This window comes from Trichosurus vulpecula, chromosome 7 (genome assembly GCF_011100635.1).
Source record: "Trichosurus vulpecula isolate mTriVul1 chromosome 7, mTriVul1.pri, whole genome shotgun sequence".
NCBI lineage: Eukaryota > Metazoa > Chordata > Mammalia > Diprotodontia > Phalangeridae > Trichosurus > Trichosurus vulpecula.
The window spans coordinates 197,180,770-197,197,351 of record NC_050579.1 but is presented as its reverse complement, the minus strand read 5'-3'; the positions used below and the strand labels follow the sequence as shown (position 1 = coordinate 197,197,351).

The 16,582-nt window shown below is 36.7% G+C and overlaps 1 pseudogene; it reads left to right on the top strand.

The window, feature by feature from the left end:
- Positions 1-14,888: 14,888 nt before the first annotated feature.
- On the top strand, positions 14,889-15,802 carry LOC118856122 (annotated as a pseudogene).
- The last annotated feature ends 780 nt before the right edge of the window (positions 15,803-16,582 follow it).

Genomic DNA, 16,582 nt, shown 5'->3' with positions numbered 1-16,582 from the left:
AATGTACATTTGTTTGGGAAACATATACATATATATATATATATATATGTATATATATATATATATATATGTGTGTGTGTGTGTGTGTGTGTGTGTATTTATACATGTGTGTGTATGTATATTTATAGCTATAGAGAAACATATCCAAACTTAACTGTAGCCTTCTGAGGGATTGGTGGAGAATAAAGTAAAAAAAAGTACACAGTAGAGAACAAAAGAAAACTTAAAAGGAAGCAAAGAAAAGATGGACAGTTCTCCACACAACATGTATTATTTATCATACAGGCTTTTTTTGGAAGAGGGAAGGCAGGGCAATTTGGTTAAGTGAATTGCCCAAGGTCACACAGCTAGTGTGTCAAGGGTCTGAGATCAGATTTGAACTCAGGTCCTCCTGACTCCAGGGCCTGTGCTCTACACCCTGTACTACTTAGGTGCCCACATATAGGCTTTCCTGAAGTGGAAATTTATTGTTATATAGTTGAATGCTCTCTTATGCTCTGCTATGTACATAATATGCCTTTTTTTCTCTGTCTTTGTATTTAAATTCCAATATTTAAGCTTATGATCTGTTTTTGTTTATTTTCTCTATTCGGTATTTGTATTTGGGGGTTTGAGTCTAAAATAAAATGAAAGACAAAAAAAGAATGGCAATGTACAAAATACCAAAGTGTGGATTTGGGAAAGGAGACAATATATAACCTTTTGTCTCTTGACCAGTTACATTAAACACTGACTAGAATCCAAAAGCAGAAACTTGGGAAAGATGGGGAAAATGAAAAGCAACATTAAAGTTGATAGTAGTTTAAAAGAACAGAAATGGACAATCAAATGTATGATATTTGTCTTCCTTTGAATTGATCCACAGAGATGAATTAGTGAAGTGGTGGTGGAGACTTGCTACAAAATACTGCATACACCTAGACAGGAATGTATCGCTCAGCAGAAAGAATACAAGGTGGTGTTTACTGTGGGGAAAAACTTATGATATTCTTAACGCTCACTATTTATTTGAGACCCAGTCATAGGTACTAGTCTTCTTCACTTAATTCACTATGATGTGTGAATGTTGCACTGAGCTATCTTTTTTGTTTTCTGAGTATTGCAGTGTTTTTGACACATATGAATTTGAATAATGATAATAGAACATGAGAGGCTGGTAAGCTCTCTGATCCCAGGTTATTAGCTACTGGTTTATCAAAGGAAAATACGGAATTTCTTATATCATTCCCACAAAATCCCTTCTCTCAAGGGCCTCATCTTCTAATAAGGGGTTATAGACCATCATAAGGGTTTCTGCTATAAGAAAAAATGAAAATGCCCAGCAGTCCTCAAGATAAGATAGCAAGCAGATTGTAAAGTATGCTTTGATGCTATTTCCAATGATAAAACTATATCCATTTTCGATATTATGAAATTTCACAGCACAGAAGATTTTCTTTGCTAAGCCTACGTATATTTTTTCAAGAAATAATGAAGGAAAACTTCCCTCATATTCTAGAGTGAGAGGGTAAAATAGAAATTTAAAGAATCCACTGATTGCCTCCTGAAAAAGATCCCAAAAAGAAAGCTCCTAGGAACACTGTTGCCAAACTGCAGAGCTCCCAAATCATGGAGAAAACACTGCAAGTAGCCACAAAGAAAGAATTTGAGTATTTTGGAAACATGATCAGAATAATACAAGATCTAACAGCTTCTACATTAAGGGATTGAAGGGCTTGGAATATGATATTCTGAAGGTCAATGGAGCTAGGATTAAAACCAAGAATCACCTAACCAGCAAAACTGAGTATCATGCTCCAAGGTAAAATATGAATTTTCAATAAAACAGAGGACTTTCAAGCTTTCTCAGTGAAAATACCGGTGCTGAATAGAAAATTTGACTTTCAAACACAAGAATCAAGAGAAGCATGAAAAGGTAAACAAGAAAGAGAAATCATAAGGGACATACTAAAGTTGAACTGTTTTGTTTACATTCCTACATGGAAAGATGATGAGTATAATTCATAAGACCTCAGTATTAGGGGAGCTGAAGGGAATATGCATATATATATATATATGTATATATATATAAATATATATATATATATACACATATATATATATACATATATATATACACATATATATATGTATATACATATGTGTGTGTGTGTGTGTGAGATAGAATGGGGTAAATTATCTCACATAAAAATGACAAGAAAAAGCAGTTCTGTAGGAAGAGAAGAGGGGGCAGGTGAGGGGGAATGAGTAAATCTTGCTGTCATCGGATTTGACCTGAGGAGGGAATAACATACACACTGAATTGGATATCTTATCCCACAGGAAAGAATGAGGAAGGAGACAAAAAAGGGGGGACGATAGAAGGGATGGCAAATAGGGGAGGGGAGGAGGTAATCAAAAACAAACACTTTCAAAAAGGGACATGGTCAAGAGAGAAAACTGAATAAAGGGGTATAGGATAGGAAGAAGCAAAATATAGTTAGTCTTTCACAACATGAGTATTGTCGAAAGGTTTTACATAATGATATACATGTGGCCTATATGGAATTGCTTGCCTTCTTATGGAGGGTGGGTGGGGAGGGAAGAGGGGAGAGAATTTGGAACTCAAAATTTTAAAAGCAGATGTTCAAAAAAAGTTTCTTCATGCAACTAGGAAATAAGATATACAGGCAATGGGGGATAGAAATCTATGTTGCCCTACAAGAAAATAAGGGAAAAGGGGATAGGGGGAGTGGGGTGATAGAAGGGAGGGTTGACTGAGGAATAGGGAAATCAGAATATATGCCATCTTGGAGTGGGAGGAGGGTAGAAATGGGGAGAAAATTTGTAATTCAAAATCTTGTGAAAATCAATGCTGAAAACTAAAAATACTAGTTAATTAAAAAAAAACTAAAACAAATTAAGGCAAAAGATGGCCTCACAAAAGAGTCAATATGGGAGGGGAAGATCATCAGAGTGTCAGGCCAGAACAGAAACAATTGCTATTTATGCTCACCATTGTCTATAAAATGAGCTAGGGAAGTAAATGGCAAATCACTACAGCATTTTCACCAAGAAAACCCTAAATGGTGTCCTGAAAAGTCAGACATGACTGAAACCACTAAATAGTAACAAAAACCCTAGTTCAGTTCCTTGCAACTACCATTCTTGAAAAATGGGAAGATAATCATGGACAGCAAGTTCAGGTATACTGCATCAGAGAAACCTGGAGGAGCTTTCAGGTCAGCCTTGGAATCAGGAGCAAAGGATTAATATCTTTGTGTAACTACTGGAAAGTCACATCACTTCTCTGAGTCTCTGCATCATTTTTTTTGTAAAATTATAATAATGGTACTTGAACTCCCTACCTCACAGGTTCTTGTAATGAATAATTGCCAAAATCAATGAAAGATTGAAAGGTATTGCTATTATAATCATCTTTTTCAAAGCAAAGATATTATTCAGAAATTCAAAGATCCTTTGAGATTTAGAACATCTTTAAAGATTATCTAGTTCAAGTGAGTCTTAAATTTTTTTGTGTGTAATGAGCCCCTTGGGCAGCATGGTGAAGCCTATGAACTCCTCACAACCATTTTATTATATACATAAAAATACACAGGATGGCAAAAGAAACCAAATATATGGAAATTCAGTCATCTAAAGCATGTTTGAACAATTTTGTGAAACTCAGGTTAAGATTTTCTGATCTAGATTAATTTCTTCCTTTGATAAATGAGATAACTGAAAGAGACAGAGATATTTTTATTTATCCAATTTCATACAGTGGACATAAATTAAGGTCTCTTCAAACCCACACACTATGTTCTTTTAATAATTTGGCATTTGTTTCTTTTTCTATGCAGACAGTTAAAGAGAACTCCTCAGAGCATGGCCAACCTTGCCATGGTGACAAGATCCCTCTTCATGGGCTTTTTCAACACCTGGGAGATTCATATTTTACATACTATGGTCTTCTTCTTAATCTGAAGGCTTTGAAGGGGAACCACCTCATTTTCACTCTCTTCACTATAGATGGTGCCTAGATGCTCTCATGTACTTCTTCCTGAATAACATGTCCTTTTTGGATCTTTGCATTATTTCTGTCATTTTCCCTAAATCCACTGTAAACCTGCTGAGCTATAGCTTCTCAATCTCTTGAGGTGTACGCTACAGCACTTTTTAGTAATTTTCTTTTCAGCATCAAAAAATTTTCTCCTCATAAGGTTGTCATACGACAACTATTTGGCCACCTGCCAGCCCTTGAACTATTGAGACTTCATAATGAGAGCTATGTGTGAGAATGGCAGCTGCTTCTTGGTTCAGGGAAATTGTGATTGGGTCCATGTAAGGACTATAAATTTTCTGTTTTTCTGTGGCTCAAAGGAGATCTATGAGTTCTTCTCTAATGTCCCTCTTACTCAGGATCTTGTGTGTGTGTGTGTGCGTGTGTGTGTGTGTGTTGCAGTTGATATGAGCTATGACTACTGCAAATATTTTTAATATTCTACCTTATTTCCTTTTTTCAAAGTTTTTTTTTATTTTATTTTACCAGAACACAAATACAAAATACAGAAAAGAAATAAAAACATATCATAAACTTAAATATAGAAACTTAAATACAAAGTAAGAAAGAAAAAAAAATGTCATGTGCATAGTGGACCATAGCAGAGGATTCAAAATGTGTAACAATAAATCTTCATTTCAAGAAAACCTGTATGATAAATAATACATCTTGTGATGAGAATTGTCCATCTTTGCTTCCTTGTGATTTCTTTTGTACTCTGTTATGCACTTTTTAATTTTGTTCCTTTTTTCCCCTTTCCCCAGCCCCCTAGAAGGCTACAATATGATTTAGATATGTTTCTTAATACATACATACACGTACAGATATATACATATATATATACTTATACATATATACATGAGTTTATACACATATACTTTCCCAAACATACTCTAGTCCTGATCTTTGCCTTTATGTTTGTACATGTCTCTTATTACCTCTCCCTCCTGCCTCTTCCACTTTACTTCTACCCACTACATCACCCTCCTATTATTTGCCTACTCCCCTCTAAGGATCCCTCTCCTACCCTCCCATTCCCATTAATCTAAACAGCCTTTACCTGTTCCCTTATTATCCGCTCTAAACATCTCTCCCTTATCCTAATCACTCCCTTGTCCTCTCTCCCCTCACTATACCCTACCATTTTATTTCTTCTAAATTTAGAAGGCTTTTATACTCTTCTAAATATGTATATATTGTTCCCTCCTAAACCCATTCCCACTGAAATTAAGTTACCAGAACTACCAGCCCTCCTCCCCAATCTAAATCCTCTATATCCTTTCTTCCTTTTGCACATCTTTTGTATAAAATTGTTACTCTTGGAGCCAAGATGGTGGCTGAAAAGCAGGGACTTGCTTAAGCCCTCCCCCAGGTCCTTCAAACACCTGTAAAAATGGCTCTGATCAAATTCTAGAGCTGCAGAACCCACAAAATAGCAGTGGGAAACAGGGCTCCAGCCCAGGAAAGCCTGGATGGTCACCGGGAAGTGTATATCACATGGAGCCGGGAGTGGAGCACAGCCCAGCATGCACTGCGCCAGGGCCAACCAAAACAGAAGCCAGGCAGAACAGATGGTAGGGTCCTGAATCATTGAGCTGCGGCAGTTACCAGACTTCTCAACCCACAAACGCCAAAGACAACAGAGAAGGTTAGTGGGAAAAGCCTTTGAATCAGAGTGAAAGGAGTATGCAGTTGGCCCCAGCCCTGGGGGTGAGGTCCACCCAGTGGGAGAAATTAAGCCGAGGATCAGAGTGGGAGTACAGAGGCTGCTTGGATCTGGGCCACAGTCTGGGTTTGTGGTTCTTGGGGGAGGAGGAACGCTGGTGTGGCAGACATTGCTGTGCAGAAGTAGCTCTGAAAACAGCAGTGTAACCCCTAAAGTTTGGGACAAAGTACTCTCTACTCTACAAGCAGTCACACCCTGAAAAAAGCTCAAGGGTCAAGTAGTTGGCTGGGAACATGAACAGGCAGCAAAAATGGACTCAGATTGAGACACAAACTTTGGAATCTTTTTTGGGGGGTGACAAAGAAGATCAAAAAATACAGTGAGAAAAAATCAACAAAGTCAAAGAGACTACACCAAAAGCCTCCAAGAAAAATATGAATTGATCTCAGGCCATGGAAGAGCTCAAAAAGGATTTGGAAAAGCAAGTTAGAGAAGTAGGGGGAAAATTGGGAAGAGAAATGAGAGTGATGCAAGAAAATCATGAAAAACAAGTCAATGACTTCATAAAGGAGACCCAAAAAATACTGAAGAAAATAACACCTTAAAATAGACTAACTCAAATGGCAAAAGAGCTCCATAAAGCCAATGAGGAGAAGAATGCCTTGAAAGGCAGAATTAGCCAAATGGAAAAGGAGGTCCAAAATACCACTGAAGAAAATATTACCTTAAAAACTAGATTGGAGCAAGTGGAAGCTAGTGACTTGATGAGAAATAAAGATATTATAAAACAGAACCAAAGGAATGAAAAAATGGAAGACAGTGTGAAATATCTCATTGGAAAAACCACTGGCCTGGAAAATAGATCCAGGAGAGATAATTTAAAAATTATTGGACTACCTGGAAGCGAGGATCAAAAAAGAGCTTAGACATCATCTTTCAAGAAATTATTAAGGAAAAATGCCCTGATATTCTAGAGCCATAGGGTAAAATAGAAATTGAAAGAATCCACCAATCACCTCCTGAATAAGATCCCCCAAAGAAAACTCCTAGGAATATTGTTGCCAAATTCCAGAGTTCCCAGATCAAGGAGAAAATACTACAAGCAGCCAGAAAGAAAGAATTTGAGTATTGTAGAAACAGAATTAGAATAACACAAGATCTAGCAACTTTTACATTAAGGGATTGAATGGCTTGGAATATGATATCCCAGAGGTCCATGGAGCTAGGATTGAAAAACCAAGAAAAAACTGAGTATAATGCTCCAAGGCAAAATATGGATTTTCAATAAAATAGAGGACTTTCAAGTTTTCTCAGTGAAAAGACCAGAGCTAAATAGAAAATTTGACTTCCAAACACAAGAATCAAGAGAAACATAGAAAAGCAAACAAGAAAGAAAAATCATAAGGGACCTACTAAAGTGGAACTGTTTCCTTACATTCCTACATAGAAAATTGATATGTGTAAATCATGAGACTTTTTTCAGTATTGGTGTAGTTGAAGGGAATATATATATATATATATATCAGAGGCACAGGGTGAGTTGACTATGAAGGCATGATATCTAGAAAAAATAAAATAAAATTAAGGGATGAGAGAGGAATAAATTGAGAGAGTGAGAAAGGGAAAGATAGAATGGGGTAAATTGTCTCACATAAAAATGGCAAGAAAAAGCAGTTCTGTAGGAAGAGAAGAGGGGGCAGGTGAGGGGGAATGAGTGAATCTTGCTCTCATTGGATTTGACTTGATGAGGGAATAACATACACAATCAATTGGGTATCTTATCCCATATGAAAGTAGGGGAAAGGGGATTAAAAGGGGAGGTGGTGATAGGAGGGAGGGCAGATAGGGGGAAGAAGTAATCAAAAGCAAACACTTTTGAAAAGGGACAGGGTCAAGGGAGAAAATTGAATAAAGGGGGATAGGATAGGAGGGAGGGAAATGTAGTTAGTCTTTCACAACACTACTATTTATGGGAGTGCTTTGCATAATAATACATGTGTGGCCTACATTGAATAGTTTGCCTTCTCAAGGAGGGTGGATGAGGAGGCAAGAGGGGAGAGAATTTGGAACTCAAAGTTTTAAAAGCAGGTGCTCAAAAAAAGTTGTTTTTGCCTGCAACTGGGAAATAAGATATACAGGCAATGGGGCCTAGAAGTCTTTCTTGCCCTAAAAGAAAGTGACCGGCAAAGAGATGGGGGAGGGTGGGGGAGTGAGGTGACAGAAGGGAGGGCTGACTGGGGCATGGGGCAATTAGAATATGTGCCATCTCGGAGTCGGGGGAAGGGTAGAAATGGGGAAAAAATTTGGAACTCAATATCTTGTGGAAATCAATGCTGAAAACTAAAAAATATTAATTAATGATGTATGGAATTAAAAAAATAGTTACTCTTTTTTAGGTTTTTCTAAATGGTTTTACTTTTAAAATTCATATAATAGTCAGGTTTATCCCCCTCTTTCTTATGAGCTCGACAATTATTAATAAGAGTTTCAGACATACATTTTACATTTCGTGTTATATAAAAGGTAAACAGTCTGTCCTTATGAATCCTTTATAGTTAGTCTTTTGTACGTACCTTATGTTTCTCTTGGTTCCTGTGTGTCAAATCTTCTATGAATTTGAGGATTTTTTAACAAAGTCTTGAAAGTCTGAGGGTTTGTCAAAAGTCCATTTTTTTCATTCAAGATAATACTTAAATTTTAAGGGTATTACATTTTCAGCCAGAGTCCCAGGTCTTTTGCTCTTTGATATATTGCTTTCCAAGATCTGTGGTCCTTTAATGTCTCTGCTGCTAGGTCTTGTGTAGTTCTAATTGTAGCACCATTATATTTAAATTGTTTTAATCTTAATGCTTTTAATATTTTATCCTTGAGCTGGGGGGTTTGGAATTTGACTATGATATTCCTATGAGTTTTCCTCCTAGGATCTCCTTTAAGTGGTGTCTGATTGATTTTCTCTATTTCTACTTCCCTGCTTTGTTCTAATACTTCAGGACAATTTTCTTTAGTTATTTCTTGTATTATTGAATCAAGTTTCTTTTTTTTATCATAACTTTCAGTTACTCTGATTATTTTTACATTTTCTCTTCCTAATCTATTCTCCAAATCTGTTTTTTTTTTCGTATAAGATGTTTCACTTTCTCTACTATTTTTTCATTATTCATGTTTTCTTTAATTATTTCTTGATCTCTTATAATTTCACTGGCTTCACTTTGCCAAATTCTTATTTTCAAGGTGTCCTTTTCCTCTTTGAGATTCTGGATCTCCTTTTCTAATTGGTTGACTTTCCTTTCATAACCTTCTTGTTTTTCTTTGATTTTTTTCAGTTTTTCCTCCATCTCTGTCATTTGATTTTTAAAATCTTTTTTTAAGATTTCTATAAATTCTTTTTGGGCAAGTGACCATTTGATGTTCCTCTTTGGGGGTTTCTTTACTTCAATATCCTTCTCTGAAATGAACTCTGGTCATCTCTATTCCCATAATAGGTTTCTATGGTTGGATTCTTTATCCTTTGCCTGTGCTTTTTTTGGGGGGGGGGTAATAACTTGATTTTTGTAATCACCTCTAGCCCTGGGGTATTGGAAATGGTGCCTCTTGCCCCAGATCTTCAGTTCTTCCTTCTAGCCTGGAACCAAAGTGAAACCTCCAACCTCCTGTAAGTGCCCACAGCCAGGGGCTTTCTGCCCCACTGCTTTTGCACTGGCCTGGCATGTGCTGGTTCCTTCTTGCCCCCACCACTCCTCAAAGCACATCTGGGTCTGGTATTGCTCATCAGCAGAAGTTCCCTCAATCTTCTTGGGTTCACATGAATGACTGCCTTCACTATCCCAGGGTGAAAAGCTCCAGTGGCTGGGGCAAGGCAGACTCTATGAACAACTAAACCCAGAACTTGCTGCTAGTTGTTTAAGCAGCATGCCACTTGTTGGTGAAATGGAACCAAGCCTGGAGGTGTTACTCCTCACAGGGACCAAACCCAGTACTGGGATTTTTCTTCAGATCTTCTCAAACTGTCCCTGGAAGATCCTGGTTGTGTCCCTGTTCCTACACTTTGTTTGCCATAAGGTGCTATTTTAACTCTTTTATGGGGGGAAATCTTGAGAGCTTGGGATTTTCTGATCTACTTTGTCATCTTCCCAGAATCCTCTCCTCTACTTTATTTTCATGGCTAATATTTTCATATCCTCTCAATTGTGCTACAGATTACAACCTCAGAGGTTAAAACAAAGGCCTTCTCCACTTACCTTCCCCACCTCTTCATATTCATAGCTTTTTGCCATAATCTTCATCATTACTTATCTAAAACCATCTTGGGACTCTGAATCAGTTCTAGATCTATTATTGTCTGTGTTCTATATAGTAGTGACCCAAATTCTGAACCCTGTCATCTACAACCTGAGGAACAAGAATATGAAGACTTCTCTGAAAGTCTACATACAAATGCTCCAAAATTAGGCAACAAACAGGAAGAATAAAAAATAGTTCTTATTTCAAAGTGGAAAATTTGGCCTCATATGAATAATTGAAATAATATGACACAAATCTCAATACTAGAATATGGATAAAGAATTACATTATTCAAAGAATTTTATTTTTAAAAATCAGAGAAATAAAAGGATTAGCACATGGAAGGATAGTTATATTCATGTGAGAAAATCAAGGACCCATAAAGAAGAATGGTTTAGAGCATCTAAGGAAATATTGATGGAGAAATTGTTTTGTGTGAAAAGTATACTATGAATAATCCAACAAAAAAATAAAAGTAATAAGGAATTTAGGGAATTGACCAAAAAAATTGATACAGATTCTTCATATGGTATTCATGAGGGGACTTCACTTAGTAAAGCATCTGTAAGAGTTTTCCATCCCTATCAAAAGAAATGAAGTGGATAACATTTGTATATAGACTAAGATTATAAAAAGTTAGTCTGCCATTAATCTGAAATGACCCGAAATATGAAAGCTCATATGTGTAAATGTAGAGAGTATTTCTGATAACTTATATTGTGACTGTAAAAAAGGTCTCAGGTGTGAATATAAGGGCAAAATGTAAGAGAAATTGGAGAGAAAGTGAAGAGGATTGCTTTAGAGATCTCCCTGTTTCCAATTTACTCTCTTCCAAATTTTGGCACCTTCTCTTTTCTACCTTTAATAGTACAAATCCTTTATGCTGTTCACTTGCTACCTGGTCATATTTCACAGTTGGCTCCCCCCCCAATTCCCACCCTACCCACTTAGCACTAACTTTATTCATGCTGTCTCCAGTTTCAAAATTACACAACCTTTCTCAATTCCTTCAAAACATTCATTCTGGCATCAGATCTCAACCAAGTGCAAAAAATAAAAAGTAAAGAAACATGATCCAACTTAGTTATCTTTAAAGAGATAGCAAAATTTCAGGTATTACAAAACAATAAAATTAATCATTTCAGGAAGTTTTGAATTATATGATGAGGGCTTTAACTTTCTAATTTCCCTTAAAGCCTTTGACTGAAAAATCACTTAAAGGCAGACTCTAATCAATCAACAAGTATTTATCAAGTTCTTATTTTAGGTCAATCATTGTTCTAGGGATAGAAAGACAAATATCAAAATGATCCTTCTCTTCAAAGATCTTATAGACTATTTTAGTGAAGCAGAAAATACACATGTAAATGTAGAAAAATGAAGATCAAATAGATTCAAGGGGATTTCAGGGGAAAAGGCATGGAGTTGCTTAAATTGGGAAGGAGCTTAAAGAGTTATGCATTTTGTTGCAGGGATTAATTTGTTTTGGCAGGGGTGGGCAATTACTTCATAATTCTCTGTAGAACATGAATTTGGGGGGTTTTGGAGTGGAAGAAAAATGAATTTTAAATTTAATCTAATGGATGCTAGGATATTTATGATTTTATCGAAATGAGTCCTAGGTCAAGGATGAATAAATCCTAAAGTTTCCCAGAACTCCCCAAGAATCATGCTAATAAGGTAATAATAAGTTCTGGATGAGGGAATTTAGATGAGACTTGAAGAATTGGGAATTCTAGGCCACCAAACTAGGGAGAAAATGCATGCCAGGCATGGGAAACAACAGTACAAAGTCACAGAGCTGATATGCCATGTAAGAGGAGCACCAAGAAGTTATTTCTGGCTGGACTGTGGGGGCCTGGAGAAGAAAGATGGACAATGTGGCTGAGAAGAAAATTAAGTCCTGATGCACCAAAGATTGCCAAACAGAGCAGTTTATATTTCATCTTGGAAGTATTGGGAAACTCTGAGATTTAGTGAGCAGAGAAGTGCCATGCTCAGATTTGGCTTTAGAAAAGCCAGTTTGGAATCTGTGTGAAGAATATGTTGTAATGGTGACAGACCTGAAACTGGGACCCCAATTTAGAGGTTATTGAAAGAGTCTAGTGATAGCTAATCAGAGACTAGGTAGGATGGTAGCTGACTAAATAGAAGAAACAGAGACAATGTGGATGATAGATAGAGATGTGTAGATAAAAAGCACAAGATGTGGAAAATTATTGGATGTCTATGTAGGTGAGAGTGAGGTAACAAGAATATCAGTAAAGTTCCAAGTCTGAGTGATATAAAGAATGAATGCCACCTTGATAGAAGTACCCTTAATGGAAGCAGAGGGCTCTTTTGGGATAGGGGATGGGGAAGGGAAAGTTGGTAGAGATAATAATTTCTTTTTGAATGTGTTGAGTTTGTGCTATCTATAGGATATCTACTTTCAAATATCCAGAAGGAAGTTGATAATTCAACACTGGTTCTCAGGAAAGAAACTAGGTCAGAAATATAGATGTTGGTCATATATATAGATGTTGGACCATCATTGCTGGTCATCATAGAGAAGATTAATAAACTCATGTTAACTGATAAGATCACAAAGAGAAAGGACTGGAGAAAGCATAAAAGAGAGGCTCAAACAAAACCTTGGCATCAACCCACAATTAGAAAATATATTGGGAGGATCTCCTAGAAGGAAAATTACAAATGAGTCACAAGATAAGTAGAAAAAGAACCAAGAGAGGGCAAAGCCAGGAAAACCCAGAGATGAAAGACTAGGAGAAGAAGGTATTAAATAGTTTGAAATACTGCACAGGGGAAAATAAGAATGATGATTAAGGAACTACCATCAGATCTATCAATTGACAAATTATCATTTACTTAGGAAAGCATAGTTTCAGGTGACTAATGAGGGCATAAAGCAGATGACAGAGGGTTTAGAAAATGTTAGCATACAAGTGATGAAGTCCAAAGTGTAGACAGAATTTTTCTAGGACTTAATCTGAAAAGGGAAGGGATATATGGGAAGATAGCTTGTTGAGGATTATTAGATCTGATTAGTGCATTAAAATGAAAGAAAGAGATGCGTGCGTGTGTGTGTATACACACATGTATATGTGTGTATGCAAAGCTCCATAAAGCATGAAGCTGTCCCTGATCACCCCTGTCAGAAGTAAACTCTTAATCTCACAACTCCCTGAACTCTGTTATGCTCTTATGAATTTATTTCATTCCAATTTTTATTGTAATTCTTTGGATATCTGATTTAGCCCTTGGAAGACTAGAAGTGCCTTAAGGCCTAGGACTGGGCATTGTTCATCTTTTAGACTACATGGGACTAGAAGAAAGGTTTACACACATGAGTGATAAACCTTTGTTGAAAAGTGTTATTAAAACACATTTATCAGTAATTCCTTTTGTTTGTGTAATAAAGCAGAAGTTTGTTTCTGCATATCCTTCATGAGAACAGAGTTCCTTAGGATATGCCTTTTGATGTGATTCGTGAGTTTAGAGGGATAAATAACAATAAAAATAATAGCTTACATTTATATAGATACTTACTACGTGCCAGACACTATGCTAAGAGCTTTAACATTATTATACCGTTAGTGGCAGGGGTGGGCAATAACACAACAACCATGGGAGGTAGGTGTTATTATTATTCCTGTTTTACAGATGAGCAAACTGAAGCAAGCAGAAGTTAAGTGATTTGTCCAGGGTCCCACAGCTAGTAAATATCTGAGGCTAGATTTAAACTCAGGTCTTTTGGACTCCAGGCCTGTCTGTGCACTGCATCATTAAACTTTGTCTAAATAGATGGGTATTGTAACTCAGGCAAGATGACTCAGAATCCAGAAGGGCAGTTACTCTACCAAAGATAGTAGGACACCACAGACAGAGGTGGTTTGGGAGTTAGCTCTCCAAACTAACAATAGATTTGCAATTCAAGATGAATATTCTGAGTTACTGGTGCATAGTCTTTGACTAAGGAAAAGCACAAAATTAAAAGGCCCCCATTGGTGTCAAATCCACTGCCTTTCTTTGGGGTAATGAGGCTGTCTATATCATAGTGTCTTGGTTGGGTTAGTCGTCCTGGGCTGTGGACATCATCTAAAATTGTTAGAAAATCTTCATCACAATTATTCTTGATAGAATGGGAAGAAAGCTATTTGTTCATGAAAAGAAAAGTCCAGGTTTGCCTCAGTACAGGAAACTGGAGGAGCTTTCAATTTGTCCTTGGAATCAGAAGCCCATGTTAGCACCCAAGTTCTGACATATCTTGCATATCTACTAGAAAGTCACAAAATGTCTCTGAGTGTTAAGTATCTTATGTTCAAAATGGCAATGATACTATTTGAAAAATCTAACTCAAAAGGTACTTGTAATAAAAAGTTGTTCTAATCCTTAAAAATCATACAATTTAGAGAAGTATTACTACTATTGTCATATTTTTAAAGGTAAAGATAGTATTCCTAGAAGCATAGATCCTTGGGAATGTAGAGGAGCCCTTAAAATTAGTTACTTAAGAAGTTCTTAACCTGTTTTGTGTCTTGGGCCCCTTCTGGTAAAGCCAATGAACCCATGTTCAGAATAAAATCTTTAAAAGCATGAAATAAAATTAACAGATTCCAAAAGAAACCATCTCTGTTCAAGTAGTTTATTTTTATTTCAATAGTTACTAAAATTTGTTTTTTTAATCTAAATTAATGTACCTAAGGTTAAGGTATTTATATAGTTTCATCTACTCATTTAGCAAATTACCAAACTAAAGTGGACAAAGGGACTCTGATTTACGTAAGATCATAGTGTAGGTCTGAACCAAGATGTCATGATACTCAGGACACTGAGTGTTCTCATCATTTGATAGCTGCTTCTTTTCTTTGTGCAGACAGTCAAGAGAACTCCAAGAGGATGGCCAATCTCACCATGGTGACAGAATTTCTCCTCATGGGCTTTTCCAATATTTGGGAGCTTCAGGTCTTACATGCCATGTTCTTCTTGCTAATCTACCTAATGGCTCTGATGGGGAACCTGCTCATCTTCACCCTCATCTCTCTTGATAAGCATCTTCACTCCCCCGTGTACTTTTTCCTGAAGAACTTGTCCTTTTTAGATTTTTGCCTAATTTCTACCACAGTCCCTAAATCCATTGCAAATTCCCTTAGCCACAGCCATTACATCTCTCTGTTGGAGTGTATATTACAGCTTTTTTTAGTTATTTTCTTTGCATCATCAGAGCTTTTTCTCCTAACAGTGATGTCCTATGACCGTTATGCGGCCATCTGCCAGCCCCTAAACTATGAAGTCATCATGAACAAAGGGGCTTGTGTAAAGATGGCAGCTGCTTCCTGGCTCACTGGAGGTTTGTTTGGGGTCCTAGACACAGTTAGTACATTCATTTTGCTTTTCTGTAGCTCTAATGAGATACATCAGTTCTTCTGTGATATCCCTTCCTTACTCAGAATCTCTTGCTCTGATACACATATTGCACTTGATGTCACTATAGCTATTGGGTTCAGTTTAGGGATTCTCTGCTGCATTTCCATTACTATCTCTTATGGTCCCATTTTTTTTAACTGTGCTGAAGATTCCAACTGCAGAGCATTGATAAAAAGCCTTTTCCACTTGCCTATCCCACGTCTTTGTGCTCATACTGTTTATTACAACTTCAGCCATGTCTTATCTAAGCCCACCTTTGGACTCTGACTCAGTTCTGGATCTGTTGTTGTCTATTCTATATAGTGGGGCCTCCAACCCTGAACTCTGTCATCTATTGCCTGAGGAACAAGGGTGTGAAGACTTCCCTGAAGAAGCTGATAGCCTGAAAACATTCTTCAAAGGCGTTTACTACAAAGGCTTTTCCATGACAATATGCACGCTGTTTTACTGTTATTTTTATTTACTTTACTTTTAATTGGTGAAAAGAACAAGCATTTCCATGACAGAGTAGAGTAAAAAAAGAGATGATTGTGCAAGAAACTTCAAATCTATTATGTACAACTTGCTATTCCTTTTAAATATATTAAGTTATCATGTAAATTTCTTTTTCTTTCCTAATTTTCTTGCCTCACCCACCCTGGAGATGACTATTAGACACAAATATGTATGTGTATCTATGTAAAATCATTCTATCCATACTTCTACTCATTCGTTCTTTCTTTGAATGCAGGTAGTGGCTTCCTTTATAGGTCCTTTGTGGTTAATTTCAGTATTATAATAGCCACAATTACTTATTCATTCAAAGTTGTTTGTAAAATGCTATTGCTGTTACTGTGTGCACTATTCACTTGATTCTGCTCATTTTGCTCTTCATTATTTCACACAAATCTATCCACATATTTCTTTTTTTTATCCACATATTTCTAAAATCATTTTTTATGGCAGAGTAGTATTGCATCATGATCATATACCACAACTTCTTCAACCATTCCCCAATTGACAGAGCATCCCTACAATTTCCAGTTCTTTCCCACCACAAAGAGAGCCACCACAAATATTTTAGAATGTATAGTTTCTTTTCCTTTTTCCTTAATAATCTTTGGAAACAAATCTAGTCATGGTATTGCTGGGTCAAGGTGTATAGGCAGTTTAATAACTCTTTAGGT